Source organism: Macadamia integrifolia, chromosome 5 (assembly GCF_013358625.1).
Source record: "Macadamia integrifolia cultivar HAES 741 chromosome 5, SCU_Mint_v3, whole genome shotgun sequence".
NCBI lineage: Eukaryota > Viridiplantae > Streptophyta > Magnoliopsida > Proteales > Proteaceae > Macadamia > Macadamia integrifolia.
Window position 1 is genome coordinate 46,806,103 of NC_056561.1, and position 25,514 is coordinate 46,831,616.

At 37.0% G+C, this 25,514-nt stretch overlaps 1 long non-coding RNA gene across 1 annotated transcript; it reads right to left on the minus strand.

The window, feature by feature from the left end:
- Positions 1-717: 717 nt before the first annotated feature.
- Positions 718-5,047, minus strand: LOC122080290. Its single transcript, XR_006140665.1, has 2 exons — positions 4,669-5,047; positions 718-1,028 (listed from the first exon to the last, which is right to left on the minus strand). It is a non-coding gene; the product is annotated as an uncharacterized LOC122080290 (long non-coding RNA).
- Between the last annotated feature and the right edge of the window lie 20,467 nt (positions 5,048-25,514).

The following is a 25,514-nucleotide window of genomic DNA, read 5'->3' on the forward strand; positions in this document are numbered from 1 at the left end:
AATTCATTGGCAGAAGAGACCTTGTATACGTCATCTTTGCAACTGTGACTGCAACTTCATGGCAGCACATGATGGCCAGATGAACTGCATTTGAGTGAGAAAATAGAGATGCCACAAATCCACACCATTCCTTAGATCCAGTGGTTTTAAATTGCTAAACCACCATTCCGAATAGCACAACTGAGTTACTGGCCCACTACAAGAAAAGCAATTTTCGGCTACGGTAAAAAAGTGTTCCTGAAAATATATATCCGTCACCAAAAATAAGGGTGACGGAAATTTTATCCGTTGCCGTTCCGTAGCCCATAATGCCGTAGTCGAAAATGGGCTACAATAAAAGGGCTATCATAGGGATGTGCATTTTAGATGACGCTTATTTTTTACCGTCACCGTAAGTTACATTTTTAGCGACGGTTATTTTTTTTGCCGTCTCCATAGCTCATTTTTGGGAGACGATAGTATTTTTACCGACGTCTTTAATTACATTTTAGGTGACGGCGTAAGTAATATTTTTAGCGACGGTTTCTTTTTTGCCGTCTCCATAGCTCATTTTTGGGAGATGATAGTAATTCTACCGTCGTCTTTGATTACATTTTCGGTGACGGATTAATCTGTCACCATAAGTAATATTTGCTATGGTTGCTTTTATTCGTCATTAATAAATGTAATTTAAAAAAAATTGTATTTTTAAAATTACCATATCATTGTTACCTGTAATTATACCTGAATGCATTCTTCATTTCGTAAAAAGATATATCAATTACACATCCATATAACCTAAGAATTCATTGTTTCATTCAACTTTTAAAAACTAAAATGTTTACAATAATGAAATCCATTTGTTTCATTACACTTTCTACAAACATAGTATAGAAAGCAATGATAAAAAATAAATAAAAAATCAAGCCCAAATGCTTGTCTCTGAACCTATTGGTGCCAACCTAAAGAAACAACTCTCTTCTCAGCCTCAAATACATAGTAATTGCTAGCATTGATCCTTAAAGTTGTGCAGCTATGTAGGATTGTACCTGCCATTATAAATTATGAGTGGAACATTAGTAAAAAAAAAATTACACTACCAAAGTAAAAAGAGTATATGTTTTTCATAATCAGACATCAATATATTATTATTGATCACTAATATCTAGTTAAGCCAGTATCACATCCAAAACTTGCAAAAGTCATATAAAATTTACACTATCAAAGTTAAAAAAGAGCATATCGTTAATTTTTCAAAGTCATGTTCCTCGAAACTTGGCTTTCTATCTTTCTTATCAAACCTTGATCAATGATCTCCTCCTTAGCACACCCAACCAAATACTCAAAACAATGACCGGCCAATGATTCCTTTGTATTTGGAACGCAATCTACCCTAAAAACTTGAGTTTTCTTCTTCTGTGCGAGCAGAAGTTAATTTTTTTTTTTTGGGGGGGGCGGGGGGGGCACAATCGTCTTCACAGGCTCAGAGCACTGCCGCATTCTCATGTGGTGACAACCAGAGTGCATCAAACATGGCTATGCCCTCCTGGCTTACGATGACATGCTGTTCACCACACACACAGAGACTACAAGGTTCTGGCCTAGAGCATTCTTTTGTCTGAGAATTTCACATACAAGAAGACGAACCTTCCTCGACGGAGCTCTTTCCCTATTCTCAGGGTGAGTCCGCAGCAACATAACGATTGCATCTCCTGTAACAATGCAGAGGGCTTCTCTACACAGGTTCCTAGGACAAGAAAATAAAAGCATGGTTGGAAGTACTATAGGGTACTCAGTTGGATAACTTGAATTTCATTGCGTTTCTGTGCATTTGATGGATCAATTCATCTCACAGAAATCGAATTTGAACAACAGAGTTGAGTAATCTTGTACTTTTCCCATTGAAAAAAAATCAAATCAGATCAGATCTGCAGACTGAAGCTAAGACTGTGAAGAGACATTAAAAAATCAGGCCGATCCTGATTCTGGCTGCCCTAATGGATATACAGACAGAATGGATCGGCCGGCTGAGGCGAAGATGGTAGATATTGATTAAAAAATGGGCTGATCCCAATTCCAGCAGCACTAATGGATCTACACGCCGGCCAGGGCCACAGATCCAGGCCGATATTGATCAGATCAGGATCCCAAACATCAGTGCAAAGTAGGAAACAGAAACAGCTCTATTTTTCATTTTTCTTCTTTTAGCAAACCCATACGGGAGAAGGGTGGGGGAGATTAAGTTGGGATTAAGAACAAAGAAAGTATCAAACTGTCGCAGAGAATGCAACATCTGAATCCCAGATGACAGGATGAAACAAGATTAAGAAGATGGAAAGGAGGAAATCTCTTAGCAATCTTGCTTATAAGAATTTTATGTGGAACGTACTAAAAGATGGATTGCCAATGAGATTTGTAAATAAAAAACATTTTGATCATTTGATACCATTGTTTTGCCTACTGTGTTAATGGAATTGAATTTGCATTGCATACTTATGTTCTTTTGCATTTCATGTGTAGAGGGGATCAATCTTAGGCTCAACAACAAAATGCATTGAAGGGAGTTCAACAGTGGAGGTGTTTATACCCTTCATGAAGGATACTGACATTTAGAAAAAGAATTCTATCTAAATGATTTCTATTGCTGAAACCATTTTCCTATCATATTTGGAATGCTAGGAATTCTAATCATTTTTGTAAGGTTACTATAAATGCTTCTAGTTCGAAGTTTAGCAGATAACTTAGACAACTATAGGAACAGGTCAGGTTATGAACACCCTTACAGAAGGGCTTAAGCCTCATTCCAACATTGCAGTCAAACAATGTGATGCAGCTTTTGACAGGAGCAAACATATTGGTGTAACAGAGTGGACTATAAAAGATGAGACTGATGAGTTTTTGGGTAGCTAGATTAAGATGATCTGACACCCCAAATGTTATGAAAAACCCTTCAATTAAGGATGCATTGAGAGAGAGTTTCCAAAACAGGATTTCACAAAGGGTGTGGCTAACTACACCAATTAAACTTTGAGTTCAAATGTTTATTCAATAACACTCTTCATACATCTTCTGAACCATCCCTTACCAACACACTTAAGATTGAGTCCAGAAAAATTCTTACTTCACCCTTCATTTTTTGTTTTTTTCCAGTTTGTTGACTAGGACAGAGAATCTCAAACTAAGGCCTCAGAGTGGAAAAAGTATTTTCAATCTGGTCTTCATTTTGAGCAAGGATATCCTCTAATAAAGTTTTAATTATGTTTATTCAATAATACTATTCACACATCTTCTGAACCATCTTTTACCAACACATGTAACTGCTAAAAATCAAAGGGGCTAGTGTTAAATCAGCATTCAACAACTAAAAGAAAGGTGGGGCATTAATTTCATTGATAGCAAATCATTTTATCCTGCTCAATGCAAAAGATCCCTCACTTCAGCTCCTACACCAAAATCTGAAGGATTCTTTCAGGATCATTAGAATTCTCTATCTACACATAAAATATGGAAATGATAGTTTTCAATACTTGTATTTTGGCTTCATAGAACAAGTGAGTGACTTGGGCGAATTCTCTAACTGGCATAGACACTAATCCAGATCAACAAGGAACAATATCCCATATGATGGCTGAGCATGACAGGCACAAGACTCCATTTACATCTCATACTAGTAACAAAGAGATGGATATGGATGCCAGCATCCAGCATAGCACCTGATATTAAAATTACATAGTCTGAACCATAAACACAACAGTAGACATAAGCCTAGATTCTCCCTACTCCGACCAAAATTCACAGTTGGAAAGCCTTATTACTGCAATTAATGTGTTGTGCTCACAAAATGAAGATTTCAAGAAGATAGCATACACAAAATCAGCATTTCAAATAAATAACAGACAAAGATGTTGTTAGTTGAAAAGGGGAAAATGCAACTAAACATGTAGGGAAACGCTACTGGAGCATTGCTTTCAGAGTCTAGCATATATAAGCCAAATCAAATCCAACAACAACCACATAAATTAAGGAAACAGGAATTAGATAGCAAACAGAAAGGAGGTGAGTTCCACTTCCCTTTGATTCCTCACAGTGAAAATTTGAGTTCTAATTTATGATTCTGTACTTAATTGGGTATTCTGTTCCGCGCTCTGGGTTGATTTATAAGAATTTCTAATACTGTGTACCAGTAGGGGATATTCATCTAAGAAATCACATAATCATAATTAATAATCACTTTCGTTCAAAATAAACGATTTTATTTTTTAGTAAAAGTCTAAATGAATTAAGAACAGAAAAATTGTTTCCAATCAGAAGCTAATAATTTTTTACTCCGCAGAAAAATGGTAGAGACTTGGATCAAGGTCACTCCAAAACCCATCGAAGACGGCCACTCTTGGTAAAAATACGGTCAGAAGGAAATCCTTAATGCCAAACACCCAAGGTCTATACTTAATTATCTCATTCATGATTCATCTCTAAATTTTCCATTTTCCATGGAAATTTCAAGGTTGACGTGGTTGTCTTGATTTTTCAGGAGCTACAACTGTACTTGATCACAAAATAAAAAGAGAACCTTCAAAGAAAAGCAAAAAAACCACAATGTAACCACCTACACTACAGATTTATCAAATAACAAAATCAAGAAATTTCTGCCATCAAAGGATCAAAACGATAAAAGAGAGAGAAACTCACCACCAGCTCTGTTGCCGTGCAGCTTGTGCCCTTGCTTCCGACAAGAAGCAATATAAAGACAGCTTTCAAAAGAATACCTAAGGGTTAGGGTAATTTGTGAGAGAGAGCACTAGGATGGACAAAGATTTTGAGAGAGGAGGTTACGGTTCTCACTTTAGGAAAGAGTTTGAGGGGGAATGGAGGTTACGGTTCTCACTTTGAGAAAGAGTTTGAGAGAAAGAGGGAGATCGAGAGATCGAGAGAGAGAGAGAGAGGAAATAATGGTGGTAACGGTATTGATACTTCTGAGAAAAAATTTCGACAACAAGAGGGAGATTTGTAGAGAGAAAATAGCGGGAAGGTAGAGGGAGAGAGGTAGCACCATGAATCAAGGTGCGAAAACTAAGGGCCGTTTGATAACCTTTTTGCCGTTTCTGTTTCAAGAAACGACAGAAACATAAATTTTCGTTTCTAGAAACAGAAACGGAATTGAAGGTGTTTGATAAATCATGTTTTTAGAAGTCGATAGTAACCAATGAAAAAATGGCCACAAGTCGTTTCCAGAAACGGCGAAACAAGTAGCCTGGGTCGTTTCTTGAACCATAAATAAGTAAAAATTTCTATTTATATTTCTGAAAATAAGTGAAACGAAACAGTTTTATCAAACGCTTTTTACTCCGTTTCTGCTGTTTCTGGAAACAGAAACATCAGAAACGCGTTTCTTGAAACGTTATCAAACGGGCCCTAAAATTCCCCTCTTTGGGTGACGGTCATATGTATTTTGTCATCCTAAATATTTTTTTTAAATGGTAAATTTTAACGTCGCCCAATTCCATCGCATTCTACTGGTGACATATATTTACTGTCTCTGAAAATAATATATTTATACCATGGTCTTTATAAATAATATATGATAACAATATAAGTTTAACCATCACCCAAAATAATCACCCAAAATAATATATAGTGACGGTATAAGTTTAACCATCATCCAAAATAATTTTATAATGACAATAAAATTTTATATGGAATGTGGGCAAAATTTCCAATTTTTGTTTAAAGGAGGCAAAATATGTTGTAAAATGTTATCGTAAAATTTTTCAATATTAGTCTGACATTTCTTTTTCATAGGAAAATCATTTAAAATAATTACCAAATGCCCTGCATCCACTCTTTGCAGCTGTTTCTCAGTTTTTCCTTTACAATGTTGTGAAAATTGGCTCATTAATTTTTTTTTTTTAAATTCCATAAATCTTTAATCTAATATTTTTGTTGCATTGGTTGAACCCAAAGTTCTAATGGTGGTCCAACTTCTAATTTGTAAATTTTGAGAGCACATGAAAGAAATCGGAAAGGAAAACAAAGACAGAGAGAACGATAAGGAGCCACAACTTATCTTCATCCTATGGAGGATATCTTTTCCGGTCATGATTCCTTGCATATGAAGTTGAGCTGAGAGAGAGATGGAAGTTGGGGAAGGAGAACCTAGTGTTTAAATTCAGAGACCGCATGAGACACGTGAGAGAGTGGTTGTAGTGGTTGAGGAGATGTGGAGATATAACTGAAGAAATGACGAGGAAGATGAATGGAGAGTAATATTCAATCTCAATCAATGCTGGAAAAGAGAAATGGAAAAAACAAAGAAAAATTTCAAAGAGAGAGAGAGAGAGAGAGAGACTCCACTTTAGATAGAGAGTGTACCTTGTTCGTACTTCAATCGCAGAATCTAGGAGAGCAACAAACAAAGGAGGAGTTCTGCAGACGGCTTTGGGAAAACCCCATAGCCTAACCTTGATTTCTTCCGAAAATTGAGTAGATCGACCGAGCAGATCGAGTAACCCGAAAAACATTGATTTGCTTCCCCGACAAAATCAACATGCTTGTGTTTTCTTCAAAGAAGAAGAATTTGTGAGCTCGAAGAAGCTCGATCTGCTCGCTAGATCTACTCAATCTACGAAAGAAATCAAGGTTATGCTCTCGAGGTTTCCCCAAAGCCATTTGCAAAACTCCTCCTCTGTTTGTTGTTCTCCTGGATTTTACAATTGAAGTACGGACAAGGTACCCTCTCTCTAAAGTGGACTCTCTCTCTCTCTCTCTCTCTCTCTCTCTCTCTCTGAACTTTCCCTTCGTTTTTGCCATTTGTCTTTTCCAAAATTGATTGAGATCGATTATTACGCTCCATTCATCTTCCTCGTCACTTCTTTAGTTACATCTCCTCAACCACTACCACCGCTTTCTCACATGTCTTATGCGGTCTCTGAATTTAAACACTAGGCTCTCCTTCCCCAACTTCCATCTCTCTCAACTTCATATTCAAGGAATCATGACCGGAAAAGATATCCTCCACAGGATGAAGGTAAGTTGTGGCTCCTCATCATTCTCTCTGTCTTTGTTTTCCTTTCCGATTTCTTTCATGTGTTCCCAATCTTACAAATAAGAAGTTGGACCACCATTAAGACTTTGGGTTCAACCAATGCAACAAAAATATTAGACTAAAGATTAATGGAATTTAAAAAAAAAAAAAAAAAAAAGAGGAAATTAATGAGCCAATTTTCACAACACAGTGAAGGGAAAACTGAAAAATAGTTGCAAAGGTGGATGCAAGGCATTTGGTAATTATTTTAAATGATTTTCCTATGAAAAATAAATGTCAAATAAACATTGAAAAATTTTACAACATATTTTACCTCCTTAAAACAAGCATTGGAAAATTTGCCAACATTTAAGCAAAATTTTCCAGGTAAAATTTTATGCCGAAACAAATGGAGCCTAAATGAATTCGATAATCAAATATTCTGTGACGGAAATTTTCCATCATGGCAAATTTATAAAGGGTGACAGATATATTTACTATCTCCAAAAACAATATTTGGTGACGATTTTATTTATGCCGTGGTCTTAAACTAATAAATGATGACGGCTACCGTCTCTATAAATAATATATGGTGACGGTATAAGTTCAACCGTCACCCAAAATAATTTTATGGCGACACTTATTTTTGTTCGTGGCATTACATTATATTTGGAGACGGAAAAATAAATACCATCACCCAATATTTATAAATGGCGACGGCCAACTTTTTACCGCACATTATATAAATTTAGGGCGAAATTTAAATACTACCATCTCTATAATAATATATGGTGATGGTATAAGTTCAACCGGCACCCAAAATAGTTTTATGGAGACATTTATTTTTTTTTGTGGCAGTATATTATATTTGGAGACGGAAAAATAAATACCATCACCTAATATTTATAAATGGCAACTGTCAATTTTTTACCGTCACATTATATAAATTTAAGGCGACATTTAAATAGTACCGTCACAAGGTGAATATGATACCCTTTCCTTCTTTCGGATAAGTTTGTTTCACGAACTGTACATTTTGATAGGCTTATCATATGGTCCACAATTTTAATGTGGCAAATTTTTGCAATCTGATTCAATTAAATATCCTTTCGTGTATGGACATCTATCTTTGTTTTTACAGCCGTGTCTGTCCAAACCCATACGTTTTTTTCCCTACAGTTCTCAGATATATTTTTATACTTGGCTAACTCCATTTGGCCTGAAACTTGATATATATATATATATATAGAGAGAGAGAGAGAGAGAGAGAGAGAGAGATTAATTGGGGTCTGATGTCCATAAAATTGAGTCCCATCTGATCTGCCACGTGGCAAATATTATTTGAGCCATTTATGAGGATGTATTTTTATTTTATTTTATTTATCTTGCTATCATAATTATAATGAGTATATCGATATGTAAGTAAGAGACCTTGGGGTCGACATCCATAAAAATTTCCTTAATTGATGCCCACTATATTGATTGACTTGTAAGAAAATCAAACATTATTTGTGGTAATTATCTAACAATACCAATGGTCGCTCAGGTAAGGCCCACATTTGCTCCACAAACTCATCCAACAGTAAGGATGAGGACGGCAAGAAATCCATCATCTGTAAATTTTACTCCACTTGTTTTTAGTAGTGAAAGGATAATTTTTGCCACTCAATCCCGAACAAGGATTTTGTATTTTGTATTTTTTTTAATGAGAGAAAGAACTCTATCCGTCTAGAATTCCCTATGCTTAGACACAACTAGGTGTGTGAAAAGATCTAGTTGTCCTTGTGTGCGTTGAGTATTTTCACTCTCAGATGTATATGGGCATAGAGAACACTGGATGTATTCCCTTGTCTTTCTTTTGTAATTTTTTTTTTTTTTTTTTTTAATTTTTTCTGGTGAAAACCTATTTTTATTTTCATTGGTTGAATTGAAGTTATCCAAAAGTTGTAGAGATTGAATTTTCAACTAATTCATAAAACTTAATATTTCTAAATGGAAAGATGTGATTGTACTGAAATTTTGTAGATTAATTGATGAACATGTGGATAAGAAATGAACGAATTTGAGCCCGAGCAATGGTGTCGGGTGAAAGTTTTTTGAACCCTCAAAAGAAGATTCCTTACCATGATAAAGAAGACAGCTTTGCCCATATAAAAATATGGTATGTATAATAATTAACGCAACCAAGGATCAATTATTAGTTGTGTACATAAATATCAGGGATAGGGATCTCCAAGCTGGCAGCTTGAGAAGAAATACCCACGTGGGATCCATTGTAGCCGTCCCTTGGGCAGTGAGGAAAGTTGGGAAGAGGACGTGAGAATGGAGAGCTAACAACAAGATGGAGACCTTTTGCCCTTTTTATTTTACTTCTAGCCATTTCACATCCAAACAAATGGATACCTAATATTAAAATTAGAAGCACCTATAGGCTATAATTAAAAAGTAATCATATAAGAGAACATCTCCAGAACAGAGACCGATTGAAAGAATTTACAAAGACTAACTCTGGACCAAAGTCTTCATATCAATTATCAAAAGGTCATTAAGTTGATCCCACCGTTCTAAGGATCCAGCTCCTCTCCTTAGCGTTCAATTTTCAGGTCGGTCCATAATTATTTAAACGAGTACCACGTAGGGAGGCGATGATCCAATGTTTTGAGAGGGTGCATAAAATGATGCATTGATAGAGGCACAGAGAACGAGGAACCAAGAACCTTTGGATCATCGCCTGGATACGTGGCATTCGACCAAGTAGCTATGGACAAGACCTTGGCGATGGATACTCAGGAGAGGAGCCGAATCCCCGTCCTAACTTAGTTGGTGGGCGATTTACCGGGTCAATGAACCCATTAGCTTGATGGCAATTATTAATAAGAAAAAAAGAACGATCACTGGTCGTGTGGCTCCTGCGCCTATGCGGGGGCCAATGGGATGACAGGCAGAGTCATCGACCATTGAGTAGACCTCCCTACCCTTGCATGGTTGATGCTTCTACCTGCCCTCCCATTGGGCCCGTGTTGGTATAGAAGCTGCATGACCACTGTTCATAAACCCTATTAATAATTGAATATTAGAGTAAATAGCTCCAAAATTCAATAGGCTTGCTACATACATGGTTATATAATTTATGGTATAACTCAGGAAAACAATATACAAGCACCTAATGTTGCAACTTCGATACAAATCTTTCTACTCGGATCAAGCTGTAAAACACCACATTAAGTTGATACACAAGGTTAAGCCCACCTACCCTTTCTTTAAACCAAAGAACACGCAATAGATCCCCTGAAGAGTCTACCAAAGACCTTTTCCTAACAACCAAATTCCAAATGGCAGGGAAATTTGAATAGAAAAAGCCCCCAATAGAGGTTGCAATTTGTGTTGCTCTATAATTAAGTGAAGTGCCATGGATATCCCAAGGCACAATAGCTCCCTTAGTATCAAGTACTTATAACAGTCCATTTTAATACAGAAGATCTTGACAACTTTTTCCATCTAATTTAGTCCATGAATCAGTTCCCAGATAAACCGATTGCCATGACCATATAATCATTATCCTGCTTCCTTAGTTAAAACTCAACCTTGACTTGGGAATGGAGAGGGGAAACATAGTATGTCACAAGAGTGAGGCGAGGTTTGGAACCCTACTAAAGACTAGGGACGTTGGATAAAGGTAAACAACTATTTCTCTTCCCATTCTAAAATAATTTCTATAATCCATTCCCTAGTGCATTAGTTTGAAAATTTTTCTTTGAAACAAATGGATTCTTTCCAGTCCAGCACTCGCACCTTTAATTAAAAAAAAACAGAGGAAATCACCTTATAACTCGCTAATAGACCAAACAATCGCAGAAGGAAGAAACTGCCAAGAAATTGTTCATTGACTCCACTCTATATCAAATGCAATTTCCCACCTACTACTTGGAAAGAGAGACGTGTCATTGTAGTCATTTTTTTGTTTTTAATTATGATAGTGGGAAGGAGAACCATTCACATATATATTGATCCACACAGATGGAATCCACCACAAAGTTGATTGTCAGGTAGATTTCATCTATATGAATCAGCTCCGTACGAGAATGATTTTCTTACAAGGACTTGATCTGCTCTCGGGGGAAGGGGGATGGGTGATATCAATTATCAAAAGGTTTGTTGGTTCATAGGTGTAAATTACCCATCGTCCTAGCCTACGTACCCTGGTTGGTGGCTAGATTATGATTAATCTTGATGACAGTGATTTAAGAATTAAATATTAGAGGAAGTAACTTGGAAATTCAATGCCCATGCAGCTAGGTGTGTTTATATAAACTATGGTTTCCAATAGTTACTACTCCTAAGAACTTCTAATTCTTTCGAAAGGAGAATTCATTGAAAGAACAAAGCTCCTCCACATCCGGTTCGCAACTGCAACTTATTCATGGCAGCTCATGATGGGTGTTGGGAAATCGAATCAAGTGTTGTCATTGTTGGCAATCGTATTGTGATGGAGTCATATTGAAGGGACCGCAATCAATTCTTTGGTCTAATTTAATTTAATTAGATTGGTTCAAGTTCATTGGTCTAATTCAATTGAATTAGATTGATTCAATTTTATTGATTCAATTTCAAAATGGAACCCATTGGATTGGTTCAATTTCAAACTACTAATGGTGGGACCAGCTCAACATGTTTTTAAGTTAAAATAGATATTATATTCTGATATGGATTTCTCATGTGAGTGAGCAATTAATGCCCAAGAAGACTTAAAGGGTCACTCCGTTCAAAAGAAAGAAAAAACTAAAAAGAAGGTGGGACCCTCCTATACAACAGAATAGCTATTTCTCTCAAAGATAGATGACAGCAGGGCACTGCATTAAGTGTTTTGCAGGCATTCAAGTGTTTTGCAGGCTAGAGTCCGAGATTGAATAGAAGTGAAACTGTTTCTTTTTAAATTGAATTATGATATAACAGGTTTCCTTTGCGTGTGACTTTACGGAATCAAGAAAAGAGTCCGATAAGCCGAGACCGAGTATAAGAGTGAGTTTTGTAGCTTTTTCTTTAAAAATTCTATGTTGCAGATTCGTTAAAAATTGAAGGCAGCCAAGAAAAAAAAAAAGGAAAAAAGAGAAGTGAGAAATAGTGAGAGCTGTCTAGAGATGAAGAGAAGCATGACAGATTGAGCGCGTGAGATATAGCACACTTTGAAGAAAAAAAAAAGGGAGTATTGTTGCTGCTATGTTGATGCTTTAAGCGTGTTCTTCTTCTATACATCAAGTAAGAAATCATCAACTAGATTACACAGGCTGAGGTAATTCGTATTTGAAATCCCTATTTTATACTCTAGAGTCTGTTAATTGTTGAAAAACTCTAGATCAATGAGGTATTGGGTTGGGATTTTATTGATTTAAAATATTGAACCTAGTAAGTTGGGGCTTGTCTAGGGTGTGGGGTTGTTGCCCTTGTCTTAGTTGCATCTCAGATTGAAGCAGAGATAGGTTCCTGGACCGTTGTAGCGGTTGAAAAAGTTGAGTATTGGGGAAATACGAAACCCTATATGGGTATTCCTCCGTGGAGTAGGCACTCTGGCTGAACCACGTATATCTGGTGTTATTGTCTCGTATTTATTTTTCTACATATATTTGAAGTGCATGTTGTGCAGAGTGGTGGGACATTGTCTGGTAGACCCAGCCACATTGTGGTGTGAGGTGGACATGTCGTTGTTTGCGTGATTGGTAATTACGGGATTGCCTCGGCCAATCTAGAACTAAGCAGTGGAAGCTTTTGTTGAGTTGCAAATAAGGAAATTTTTAGAACCACTGATTCACCCCCCTCTCAGTGTCAACCTGGGAACATCAAGTGGTATCAGAGCGAGGTTCCCTAAGGAGGAAGCTTAACAGTTTCAGGTCTGAATACTGAGAAGATATAGATGGCATCCAATGACGGTAATCGTATGCATGGAAAGATTCCTTTCTTTGATGGGTCGAATTACAACTTCTGAAAAATCAGGATGGAGGCTTACCTGAAGTCTCAGGGTTATGGAGTTTGGTTAGCAGTAAAGAACGGTTACAACCCCCCCACTATAGACATCACAGATAAAACAGAGATGAAGAAGTGTGAAGACGATGCTAAAGCAGTGAATGCACTTCTAGGCTCTCTAGTGAGCAATGAGTTTGCAAAAGTAGTCGGATGCACAACATCAAAGGATATATGGGACAAGTTAAAGAGTGTTCATGAGGGAGATGATAAAATCAAAGAGGCAAAGCTGCAACACCATAGGAATTTATTTGAAAGTCTAAAAATGTCTGAGGGAGAGACCATTGATCAGTTTATGAGCAAGGTAAACGAAATCATCAATTCTATTAGAGGGTTAGGAGAAGAGGTAAATGATGCAGTGGTGGTGAAGAAAATATTGAGATCTTTACCTGACTTGTATAACCCTAAGGTGTCTGCCATTGAAGAATCTAAAGACTTGAACACAATGAAATTAGATGAACTACATGGAACTCTGATTGCTTATGAGATGAGGATGGTCAAGCCCAAGCCCACAGAAAAGGAAGCAGCCTTCAAAGCTTTGAAGAAATTGAAAATCAATGAAGATAGTGAACAAAAAGATTCCGACGATGAGTTAATAGCTTACTTGGCTAGGAAACTCAAGAAAGGTAGAGGTAAATACAAAGGAAAACTTCCTTTGAAGTGTTTCAATTGTGATGGTATAGGGCACTTCGCTTCCAAGTGTCTAAAGAATGATAAATTGAGTGATTCTGAGGATGAAGATGCTCAAGAAAGCAAGTTCAAGAAAGGAAAGAAGAAGTTTATTCCTAAAAGAAGAAACTTCAAGAAGAAAAGCTTAATATCAAAGAAGTGCAAGTCTTCTTCAGAGGAGTCATCAGAGGATTATAATGAGTCAGATGATGAGTCATCTGAGACACTATTTATGGCACTTGGAGATAGAGTGCAACGCCAGACTACTGAAGAGTCTGAGGAAGAGGAAGAACAAGAAGCTCAGTATGACTTAATAGCAAATTTGCATTATGCTTTAACTGATCTCAAGGAAGAGAGGAAGAAAATGAAAGATCTAGAGATTCAGCTTGTTGAAAAGGAGAACCAGATTAGTCAGTTAAATATTACAGTTGAAGATATGGCTAAGATCAATGATGAGCTAAGTGTCAATCTATCATCCAAGGCAGAAGAGTGCACTACACTTGAAGAGAAATTGGAGATATTGAAGACTGAATTGGAAAAGATACATAAGATGAATTTACAAGAAGAAACTACACCATCTCCTTCAATTACTATCTTAAAATCCAAGGGTAAAGAAATTATGATTCAATCAGTTGAAGCAGATACTCCATCATCAAGAAAAGGAAATGAAAATGTGTTAGATAAGATTTTGAGTTTTCAAAGACCTCTACATATGAAGAATGGCCTTGGATATGTGGCACATGGATCTTCTGAAGTAGTGGAGACTAAAGGCAAAGGAATTGCAGAAATTCCAATGAGGTTTTTCAAGGAGAAACAGAGGGGCTCACGAATGTTTTACAATGATGGATTTACTTCAGTTGACTATCAGAGACACAGAGGTTCTTGGCAGTGACAGAGCTTTAAAGGTTACTATTTTGGGTGTAACTATTATGGACACATAACTGAGATATGGAAGCTAAGGTGCTAAAAGTATAAAATCTACAAGACTAACACCCAATCGATGGGATTTCAATGCAATCTATTGATAAAACTGTCTACTGGTAAAAATTTTTTAGATTTTCAGCATTCTATGCCCTTGGTATAACTGTACCCCCTATGTCTGTAAGTGGTATGTACCGGGGCGCACCACTTTGGAGACTATGTAAGGGCCTTCCTAGTTCGTGCTGAGCTTGCCTTCACTTCTTGGGTTCGCTGCAGCTACTTTCCTAAGGACCAAGTCACCAACTATGAATCCCCGTGGTTTGACCCTTCGGTTGTGATACTATCAAACTTTCTGCTTGTAGGTTTCATTCCGTACAAGTGCTTCTTCCTAAACTTTGTCTATGAAGTCAATGTTTGCTTAGAGCCTGGCTTCGTTTGGTGAAGCTTTGAACACTGCTGATCGAAACGAGGCTTAGGTTACCTCCACAGGGGTTAACGCTTCAGTCCCGTATACTAATCGAAACGACGTCTCTCTTGTGGGGGTCTGAGTCGAGGTGCGATACGATCAAAGTACACTGAGTAGCTGGTCTGCCCAGTTCTTCTTCTCCCAGTCCAACCTCTTCTTTATTCCATCTAGAAGTATATGGTTGGCTTTTTCTGCCTGACCGTTCGATTGCGGGTGTGCTACAGCAGTATTTCGGAAATCAATATTAAAGTTACTGTAGAAGCCTGAATTTTCGATTGTCGAATATCCGTGACCAACACCTTTGGGACACCATAGCGGTATATGACGTCGTCCCTCACGAACTTCTCCACTACCTACTCAGTGATTCTTGCTAGGGGACGTGCCTCCACCCATTTAGTGAAGTAATCAATAGCGACAATCAAGAATTGGACACCCCCTTTTCCTTTCTTAAGCTGTCCTAGAATATTCATTCCCCACATTGTGAATGGGATCGAGCAGATCACGAAACTAAGTTTTACAGCCAAGACGTGTGGTATTGGGGCGTATACCTGACACTTAAAGCACTGTCGGACGAACTTCATTACATTTTGTTGCATGTTTGGCCAGTAGAATCCTTGGTGTAGCACCTTGTAGGCCAGTGCCCTTCCCCCGATGTGTCCCCCATAAATTCCTTCGTGGACTTCACGAAGTGTCTTTTCAGCTCAGTTCGAGGGTAGGCACTTAGATTGTAAAAGACAGACCAAGCCTACAACACCGACTAGCAAAAACAGGTTTGCTCCATTGTCGGAGGAAAGTGTAGAATGTTATAGGTGTCACAAGATGGGACACATTGCCAAAAATTGCAAGACCATACTTCCCCACCAGAGGCAGGAGAAAAGAAGGCAAAATGATAATTCTTCATGGAAACAAGGTCAGAGACAAAGAGAACCTATTACTGTGGCAAATAAGGCAGTATGGGTTGAGAAGAAGAAGAAAGCAGGAAGCAAGTCATTAATTGTTCAAACAGCCTTCAAAGCTCACAGCAAGCCGTCACCATGGATTCTTGACAGTGGATGCTCCACTCACATGACAGGTGATAAAGGAAAGTTTCTAAGTCTGGATTCAACTGAGAGTGGATCTGTCAAGTTTGGAAATAATGATGGTGCAAAGATAGAAGGCAGAGGCATAGTTAAGTTGGACAGAGGAAAGATCAAGTCAAACAATGTCCTATATGTTAGCGGTTTGATGCACAACTTGCTCAGTGTAAGTCAAATTTGTGACAATGGTAATGAGGTTTTGTTCACCAAGGAAGGCTGTGAAATCAAGAAAATCAAAAATGGAAAGATTGTGGCACAAGGGACAAGAACTACAGGAAACTTATACACTCTGTTAGAAGCAAATGAAGATAGATGCATGATGGGATAGGAAGATGAATGTTGGTTATGGCATAGAAGGATTGGGCATATCAGCTTCAAGAACTTAGCTAAATTGAGCAAAAAGAAGGCAGTCAGAGATCTTCCAAAGATCAAGTCTCCAACAAATCATATTTGTGCACCATGTTTAAAGGGAAAACAGACTAGGGCCACATACAAGTCAAAAGAGCATTATTCAAGTAAACTATTGGACTTGATTCATACAGATCTTTGTGGACCCATGAGAACAGAGGCAATTGGTGGAGAGAGGTACTTTATCCTATTCATAGATGAGTACTCTAGGATGACTTGTGTTATGTTCCTTAAAGACAAGACTGAAGCCTTAGATTGTTTCAAGATCTTCAAGAAGAAGGTAGAGAATGAAACTGATAGGACAATTAAGTGCCTGAGATCTGATCAAGGGAAGGAGTTTACTTGGAATTTATTTTCTAACTTCTGTCATGAGCATGGGATTAGGATTCAACATTCTGCAGCCCGTACCCCCCAACAAAATGGGGTTGTGGAAAGAAAGAACAGGACCGTTCAAGAGATGGCAAGGACAATTTTGATTGAAACAATGTTGCTAGGAGGTTTTGGAGAGAAGCAATATATTCTGCAGTGCACGTCCAAAACAGGTATTTCTTTAGACCAAATGAATCCAAGACACCATACGAGCTATGGTATGGAAGGAGAGCCACTGTTAAATATCTTAGGGTATTTGGTTCCAGATGCTTCATCAAAAGGAAGGAGGATGGCCTCGAAAAATTCGATGACAGAGCAGATGAAGGGATTTTCTTGGGGTATTCTTTAAAGAGTAAGGCCTACAGATGTTATAATAAAAGATTGGGCAGAGTGGTAGAGAGTTCAGATGTAAGAATTGATGAACATGTACCCCATTCTAAACAGATAGAACCAGCAGAGCAGACTCCTGAGGACTTTTATGATGATGCAACTGTAGATGATGAAGTTGTGGAAGTTCAAAATCATATTGATGATGAGAATACAGATGTTCAAGAGACTCATCTAGTGGTAGTCAAAAGGATTTTTAGATATCTTAGTGGTACGATGGAGTATGGCTTATGGTACCCTAAGATTGGAAGTTTTACACTCACAGCATTCTTAGATGCAGATTGGGCAGGCAGTGTGGATGATAGGAAGAGCACTAGTGGTGGTGCATTCTTTTTGGGGCAGAGTCTAGTGGCATGGCATAGCAAGAAACAAGAATCTGTTTCTTTATCTACAGCAGAGACTGAATACATTGCCGCGGCAGCTAGTTGTACACAAGTGATTTGGATTCAGAGACAAGTAATAGACTTTGGAATTCACAATGGTGAACTGGTGTCAATTAAGTGTGATAATATGAGTGCCATTAATATTTTAAAGAATCCAGTGCAGCATTCGAGGACAAAGCATATTGACATCCGATATCATTTCCTGAAGGAGAAGGTCAATGCAAATGAGGTGAGATTGGATTTTGTTCCTACATCTGAGCAAGTGGCAGATATTTTCACGAAAGCACTTCCCAAGGAAAATTTTGAAGCTCTTAGAAACAAACTTGGAGTTGTCACTCCACGAGTACAATAGATGGTATGTGTCTATGGGGAGTAAGTGAGCAAGCATAGAGACATCAAATCCCTATAGGATAGGAAGATGCGGTGGGCACTCCTATAGGTGAGTCTATGCAGAGGAAAATCTATGTAGGGGGAGCATAGTCACCCTTTGTATTTGTTGTCAAAGGGGGAGAGAAATGAATCAAAATGACATCTGAAGAGCGTTGCCAATAATTCCAAAGGGGGAGATTGTTGGGAAATCGAATCAATTGTTGTCATTGTTGGCAATCGTATTGTGATGGAGTCATATTGAAGGGATCGCCATCAATTCCTTGGTCTAATTTAATTTAATTAGATTGGTTCAAGTTCATTGGTCTAATTCAATTGAATTAGATTGATTCAATTTTATTGGTTCAATTTCAAAATGGAACCCATTGGATTGGTTCAATTTCAAACTACTAATGGTGGGACCAGCTCAACATGTTTTTAAGTTAAAATAGATATTATATTCTGATATGGGTTTCTCATGTGAGTGAGCAATTAATGCCCAAGAAGACTTAAAGGGTCACTCCGTCCAAAAGAAAGAAAAAACTAAAAAGAAGGTGGGACCCTCCTATACAACAGAATAGCTATTTCTCTCAAAGATAGATGACAGCAGGGCATTGCATTAAGTGTATTGCAGGCATTCAAGTGTTTTGCAGGCTAGAGTCCGAGATTGAATAGAAGTAAAACTGTTTTTTTGAAATTGAATTATGATATAACAAGTTTCCTTTGCGTGTGACTTTACGGAATCAAGAAAAGAGTCCGATAAGCCGAGACCGAGTATAAGAGTGAGTTTTGTAGCTTTTTCTTTAAAAATTCTATGCTGCAAATTCGTTAAAAATTGAAGGCAGCCAAGAAAAAAAAAAGGGAAAAAGAGAAGTGAGAAATAGTGAGAGCTGTCTAGAGATGAAGAGAAGCATGGCAGATTGAGCGCGTGAGATATAGCACACTTTGAAGAAAAAAAAAAGGGAGTATTGTTGCTGCTATGTTGATGGTTTAAGCATGTTCTTCTTCTATACATCAAGTAAGAAATCATCAACTGGATTACACAGGCTGAGGTAATTCGTATCTGAAATCCCTATTTTATACTCTAGAGTCTGTTAATTGTTGAAAAACTCTAGATCAATGAGGTATTGGGTTGGGATTTTATTGATTTAAAATTGGGAACCTAGCAAGTTGGGGCTTGTCTAGGGTGTGGGGTTGTTGCCCATGTCTGAGTTGCATCTCAGATTGAAGCAGGGATAGGTTCCTGGACCGTTGTAGCGGTTGAAAAAGTTGAGTATTGGGGAAATACGAAACCCTATATGGGTATTCCTCCGTGGAGTAGGCACTCTGGCTGAACCACATATATCTGGTGTTATTGTCTCGCATTTATTTTTCTACATATATTTGAAGTGCGTGTTGTGCAGAGTGGTGGGACATTGTCTGGTAGACCCAGCCACATTGTGGTGTGAGGTGGACATGTCATTGTTTGCGTGATTGGTAATTACGGGATTGCCCCGGCCAATCTAGAACTAAGCAGTGGAAGCTTTTGTTGAGTTGCAAATAAGGAAATTTTTAGAACCACTGATTCACCCCCCCCCCTCTCAGTGTCAACCTGGGAACATCAATGGGGCTTCCTTCTCCTTCTCCTCCTCCTCCACCTCCTCTTTAGGATCATTCACTTATGATGTGTTTCTCAGTTTCAGAGGTGTAGAAACACGCAATAACTTCACTGCTTTCCTTTACGAAGCTTTGGACAGTGAAGGAATTGTTGTGTTTATAGATAGCAATGACCTCGGGGGTGGAAAAGCAATCCAACCGGCACTCCTGGAAGCAATCCAACAATCTAAAATCTCGATTCCTATCTTCTCTAAAGGCTATCCAGATAGCAAATGGTGCCTCATGGAACTGGTTGAGATAGTTCATTGCCATAGATCCGCCCAAGGTCAAAAGGTTCTACCCATATTCCTCAATGTTGGGCCAAGAGATGTTCGCCATCAGACTGGAAGTTTTGAAAAATCATTTCAGAAACACAAGGAGAAATGTGATGATGTCGAAATAAAGGATTGGAAGTCAGCCTTGACCGTGGTAGGAGCATTGAAGGGATACGAACCCAAGCAAGTAAATTGGTAATTCTGAATCCCACAAACTTCTTTTCAGTAATCATATATTTTTTAACCTCATATAATATCTTAGTTCTTAGCCTTCAGATATTTGGAAGGATTTAGGATCTTACAACTGCATTTATTTTTATGATTACTTATTTGATTTAAATAGATGTGGTTAAATCCATATGGTGCAAAACTAATCCATGTGCATAAGTTGCCACATCATCCATCCATGCATATGGCACAATGACACTGGACTATTAGGAAGCATGTAATCTAGTTTTCCTTTTATTTATTTATTGGTGAATTTCACCTTTTTATTAGTTGAAATCTTATATATATTCTTCATTTCTTTTCTTTTACTTAATATTTTGACCTCATTAGTTATTATTCTATTCCTTCTTGTTATGAAATACTTACAGGAATGAATCAGAGCTAGACAAATTAGTTGTTGATTGGGCATCGAATGAGTTGGGTACCAATTGCTTGGCAGATGTTAAAAATGATATTGGATTAGATGAGCATGTAGAAGGCTTATCATATATGTTGAATGTTGGTTCCAATGATGTTCGGTCCATGGGAATTTGTGGTATCGGTGGCATTGGGAAAACATCTATTGCAACGACTTTGTACAATAACATTTTTAGAATATTTGAAATGAGTTGTTTTCTTGAAAATATTAGAGAAGAAGCTTTAAGACCAGATGGTCTAGTTTCTCTACAAAAGAAACTTATTTATAGTGTATCCAAAAGGAAAGAAAAAATATACAATGTTAGAAGGGGACAACAATTGATAAAAGAAAGATTACGAGGCAAAAAAGTTATTCTTATTCTTGATTATGTGGACTGTTATTCCCAACTTAAAGATTTGGCTGTTGATTCCATTTTGTTTGGTTGCGGAAGTAGGATTGTCATAACAAGTAGAGATGAAAAAGTTCTAAATTTAGCTAAAGTTGATGAAATATATTGGCCTCAAGAATTGGATGATGAGAAATCTCTTCAGCTTTTTAGTTTGCATGCATTTTCAAGGAAACAACCTCTTGAAGATTATAAGCAACTTTCCCACGATGTGCTATGCTTAGCGGGAGGATTGCCATTAGCTCTAGAAGTGTTGGGTTCTGTTCTCTTCGGTGAAAAAGACAAGAAGTATGTGAAAGTATGTTAAGCAAATTGCAAAAAATTCCTCATAAGGACGTCCTCAAAAAGTTAAGGATAAGCTATGATAAACTTGAAGAAGATGAGAAATCTATATTTCTTGATGCTGCATGCTTTTTCGTTGGATGGAGGAAAGAAACTGTAATTTCAATGAGGGAAGCAAGAGGCTTTAACCCTAAATGAGTAATACATACACTCACTCAAAGGTCCCTCCTAAAATTACTGATGTAGTATCTAACAACAGTGGGTCGAGTTTTGATAGGTGCGATTCCTATAATGTGCTAAGGATGCATGATCAAATTCAAGCCATGGGAAGGGGCATTGTCATCGAAGAAAGCCATAGGGAGCTTGGCAAGCGCAGTAGGTTGTTTTATCATGAAGAAATCTTGAAAGTATTAGAAGAACACAAGGAAAAAAATTTTCCTTGGTCCCTTTTTATTTCAATGTAAGCATGTAGTCCAACCTTACGGAGAAAATAAATATATATTGCATTTAATGAGTGTTCCCTACATCTCTCTTTCTTGTCTCTTTTTTTTTTCATTTGGTTTGTGTGCATTAATTACATTACCGGGAACTCAAACTATTGAAGGCATCCTCTCTTCACCATGGCAAAGGAATCTGAGTGTATGCCTACATACTAAAGACTTTGCAGAGATGTCCAAGCTAAGATTTCTCAACATTGATGGAGCACACTTTGAAGGAGACTTTCTGCATCTTCCTTCTACTTTGACATGGTTCAGCTGGAAGCAATGCTCTCAAGAAAGTCTACCAGAAAACTTTTATCTAAGGAAACTAGTTCATAACTACTCCTACGGATAAAACTATTAGAATAACCTATAGGTTCGAATCTGAAACCCTAGTTGAGGAAACCACATAGAAAAACAAGAACATGAATCTAATAAAATTATAGAGGATCGATTTATACCTTGCACCTAGCATGTTGAAGAGGATTGATGTGGTTCTTCACAGTTTTTTTCTCTTGGTTATGGATCTTCTACAGTCCCTCAGACCTCATTGAGTTCTCTCTCACTTTGGTGGTAAAGCGGAGAAGAGTGAATGATGGTTGTAATAACCTAAAACATAGTATTTGTAATACTGTCTTACACCCAAAAACATAAACCACAATGGGTTAGACTAGCACATCATTAAACTTGAGAGTGGAACGAACCGATTCATGCAACTTGACTTTCACTCATTTAATCAATCCGAATAATTAATTAAGCCCATAATCTAACAAAAACTTACCATATCATCCATCCATTTGGCACAATCAAAGTGGGCCATTTAGAAAACCCTTCCTAAACAAGGCCATGTTAAGTAGTTTTTTTTTTTTTTTTTTAAAAAAAAAAAAAAAAAAAAAAAAAAAGTGAAGTCTGAGAAGGTAGGTCCATATTACCATTCCTCAAAAAGTTATAATTTACTGGTGAGTTCACAATTTATAGCTTCAGGTTTCATTAGAAGTCCACTCCTTAATGTTCTAATTGAAAATTCTTGAATTTCATTTCAGGTTCCCGCTTGCGTTCTGAGGCAATGAGTGTTGAAAATTTTCAAGAGGAAATCTTTTTGTCGGGCCCAAAACAGATGAATAATGCCTGATGCAGCGAAGGAATGGATTGTTCTCCTCTTGCATACAAGATTTACCGTACAAAATTAATGGAGAGGAAGACTTAAATTCCATTACATCTCCACGTCTTCTTCGCATCAGAAATTGCAATTTCATGGCGGCACATGATAGAGCTTCCTATTCTTTCTCTGGATCATTTACTAATTACGATGTGTTTTTCAATTTCAGGGTTGAAGATACTCGTAATAACTTCACTGGTTTCATTTATAGAACTCTGAAAAGAGAAGGAATTATGTGTTTATAGATAGTGCACAGTTGTGGGGTAGAAAAGAGAGAAACCGTGCTCCTAGAAGTAATCGAGGATCCAAAATCTATTCCTGTCTTCTCTAAAGGCCATGCGGGGAGCAAACATTGCTCTTGGAACTGGAAGAGATGGTTATCTTATTGGTTAAATATTTATTTATTTATTTTGAGAGAGATCTATATGTTGCTCATTTAATTTGATATCTTACACGTCAAACCAACGGCAAAGAGTGAAATAGTATCTCCAAGAAGAAAATACAAAATAACATCATGTACTTCATTTTTATTTATTTTTTTTTTTTGTTAAGATCTATGGCCACCAATTCAATTGCCACATGGCCAACGACACTTGTGCTAGATTATGTTCCAACTTTCTGTGTCAAAATTTTCCAATACATTTTTTGAAGATTGAAAAAGGATGGTCTATAACTATCACACAACTAGTTACACATCATCCATCCATTTTGGCTAAATTACTTTTTTGTAATTAGTTAATGCACATTGGAATGGCAATCAAAATTAGAGGGTTTTGGCCGCGTGGGTGGTTGAGTATTAACTGATCCGTGATATTAATATGCTTTAAACTAATAAATTGAAAGATTTTGGTATTCTTATTTTGGTGATCGAAATTTCATCCGCTAGTCAACAACAATAGAATTTTCTAGTTTTAATGGAATTCACCACAATGAAATCGATAATTTCTTTTTGTGGTTATTTTCATTTCAGCATCAGATATTGAATTCATGCCTAGGAAAACAGAAACATTTAAAAAAAAAAAAAATATATATATATATATATATATTGTGTGGAAAAAATAATAAATAAATAAATAAAAATGCTGCCATCGAAATGGTTTAGTGGCTGATATTATGTCACCACTAACTAAGGGTGTTAATCGGTTCAGTGTCGATTTAAAAGGTTCGGTTCAATTCTGGCTCCTTACCACTAACAAATAACATTTAGAAGTGCTTAAAAAAGTCACAGTTTGTGCTGAGCTTTGGGGATCCTATTTAAAAAACTCTAACTCTAACGCACTGTTGCATCCTCTTGGTAATCCTAAGTTTCTAAGAAATTATTTGGATTGAAGCTTGACACATAATGAGTAGGGTAAAATGAGCCCCACCACTGCAAGGGAAAATAAAGGACTTAAAAGTCCGTTTCACGAAATCACTTTATAAATTTATACCCCACCAAACAGACCATCCATCCATCTATAAAAGATTTTGACTGGGCCTCGAATGCATGTAGGTGTAAAAGGTATTTTATCTTTCTATCAAAACTTTTTTTTTTTTTTTTTTAGACACACCTTGGACCACTCACATGAGGGTGTTTAATATTTTTCACTGCTTTTAGTGAAAGTTAAATGGTTCTCATTCAATCTCGGTTTGACCCAGTCCTTATGGTTATAGAGTCAGTATGGATCTCAGAGCCCCTTTGGCTAAGAAATTTGCCTTAGTAACAATAAAGCGAGAAACATGATAGAAGCTAACAGACGAAAATATGGAAACTAAGCTAATTGTCTGATATGATGTGGAATAGATTGTATCTTGCTCCTTGTGGGTTCAATTATAATTTGTAAAAAGAATGCATATTTCGAAAATTTTCGTCCATGTAAAAATAAAAATGACCGACCCTCTCCATGCACCTTTAATTCCTAGCTTGAGTTAAATTCTCTAGGATGCTTGTACTAAGGATTTTCTATAATTGAATTAAAATATATGGAAAAAAGAATCCATACATTGATATTTCAATCAATAAAAACAGTTTATGTTCCTTGTCTTTGATAATTTTACCTAATTTTGCCACATGGCAAAGTGATTCCAGTCAAACCAAACCTAACCAAATCAATAAGATCAAATCCATCAACCAATTCCGAAATCTCTCCCTTTGAATGTGGTAGGTTTAGGATAATATTTGTTTCTTATAGAAAGCAAGATATATAACTGTTAAAATGTCCACATTTTATCGTTTCAAGTGATAGCTTACATAAAATGATAGGTTGTTTTATCATTTCACGTGTGATTTTATTTAGGAGTTACATAAAACAATAGTTTAATTTATCATTTCATGTAATAGTGCATAGTTCACTTCTACCAAAAGAAAAAAGAGGCACAGTTCGCAAGTGTTATTTCATTCACATTCTATGTAATGGAGATGTGCAATGATTGATGAATCGAAAACTTTTAATTAGAACTTCTTTTTGTCATTGGAAATTTTTTTTTTTATTCTCCTGAAAAAATTGAAATTTAGGTAACTGTTTTATAAATAAATGTGGAAAAAAATATCTCATTTAGTTTTTGCATGCCTACTATAACATCATATCCCAGTCTTATCGTTCTCAATTAAATG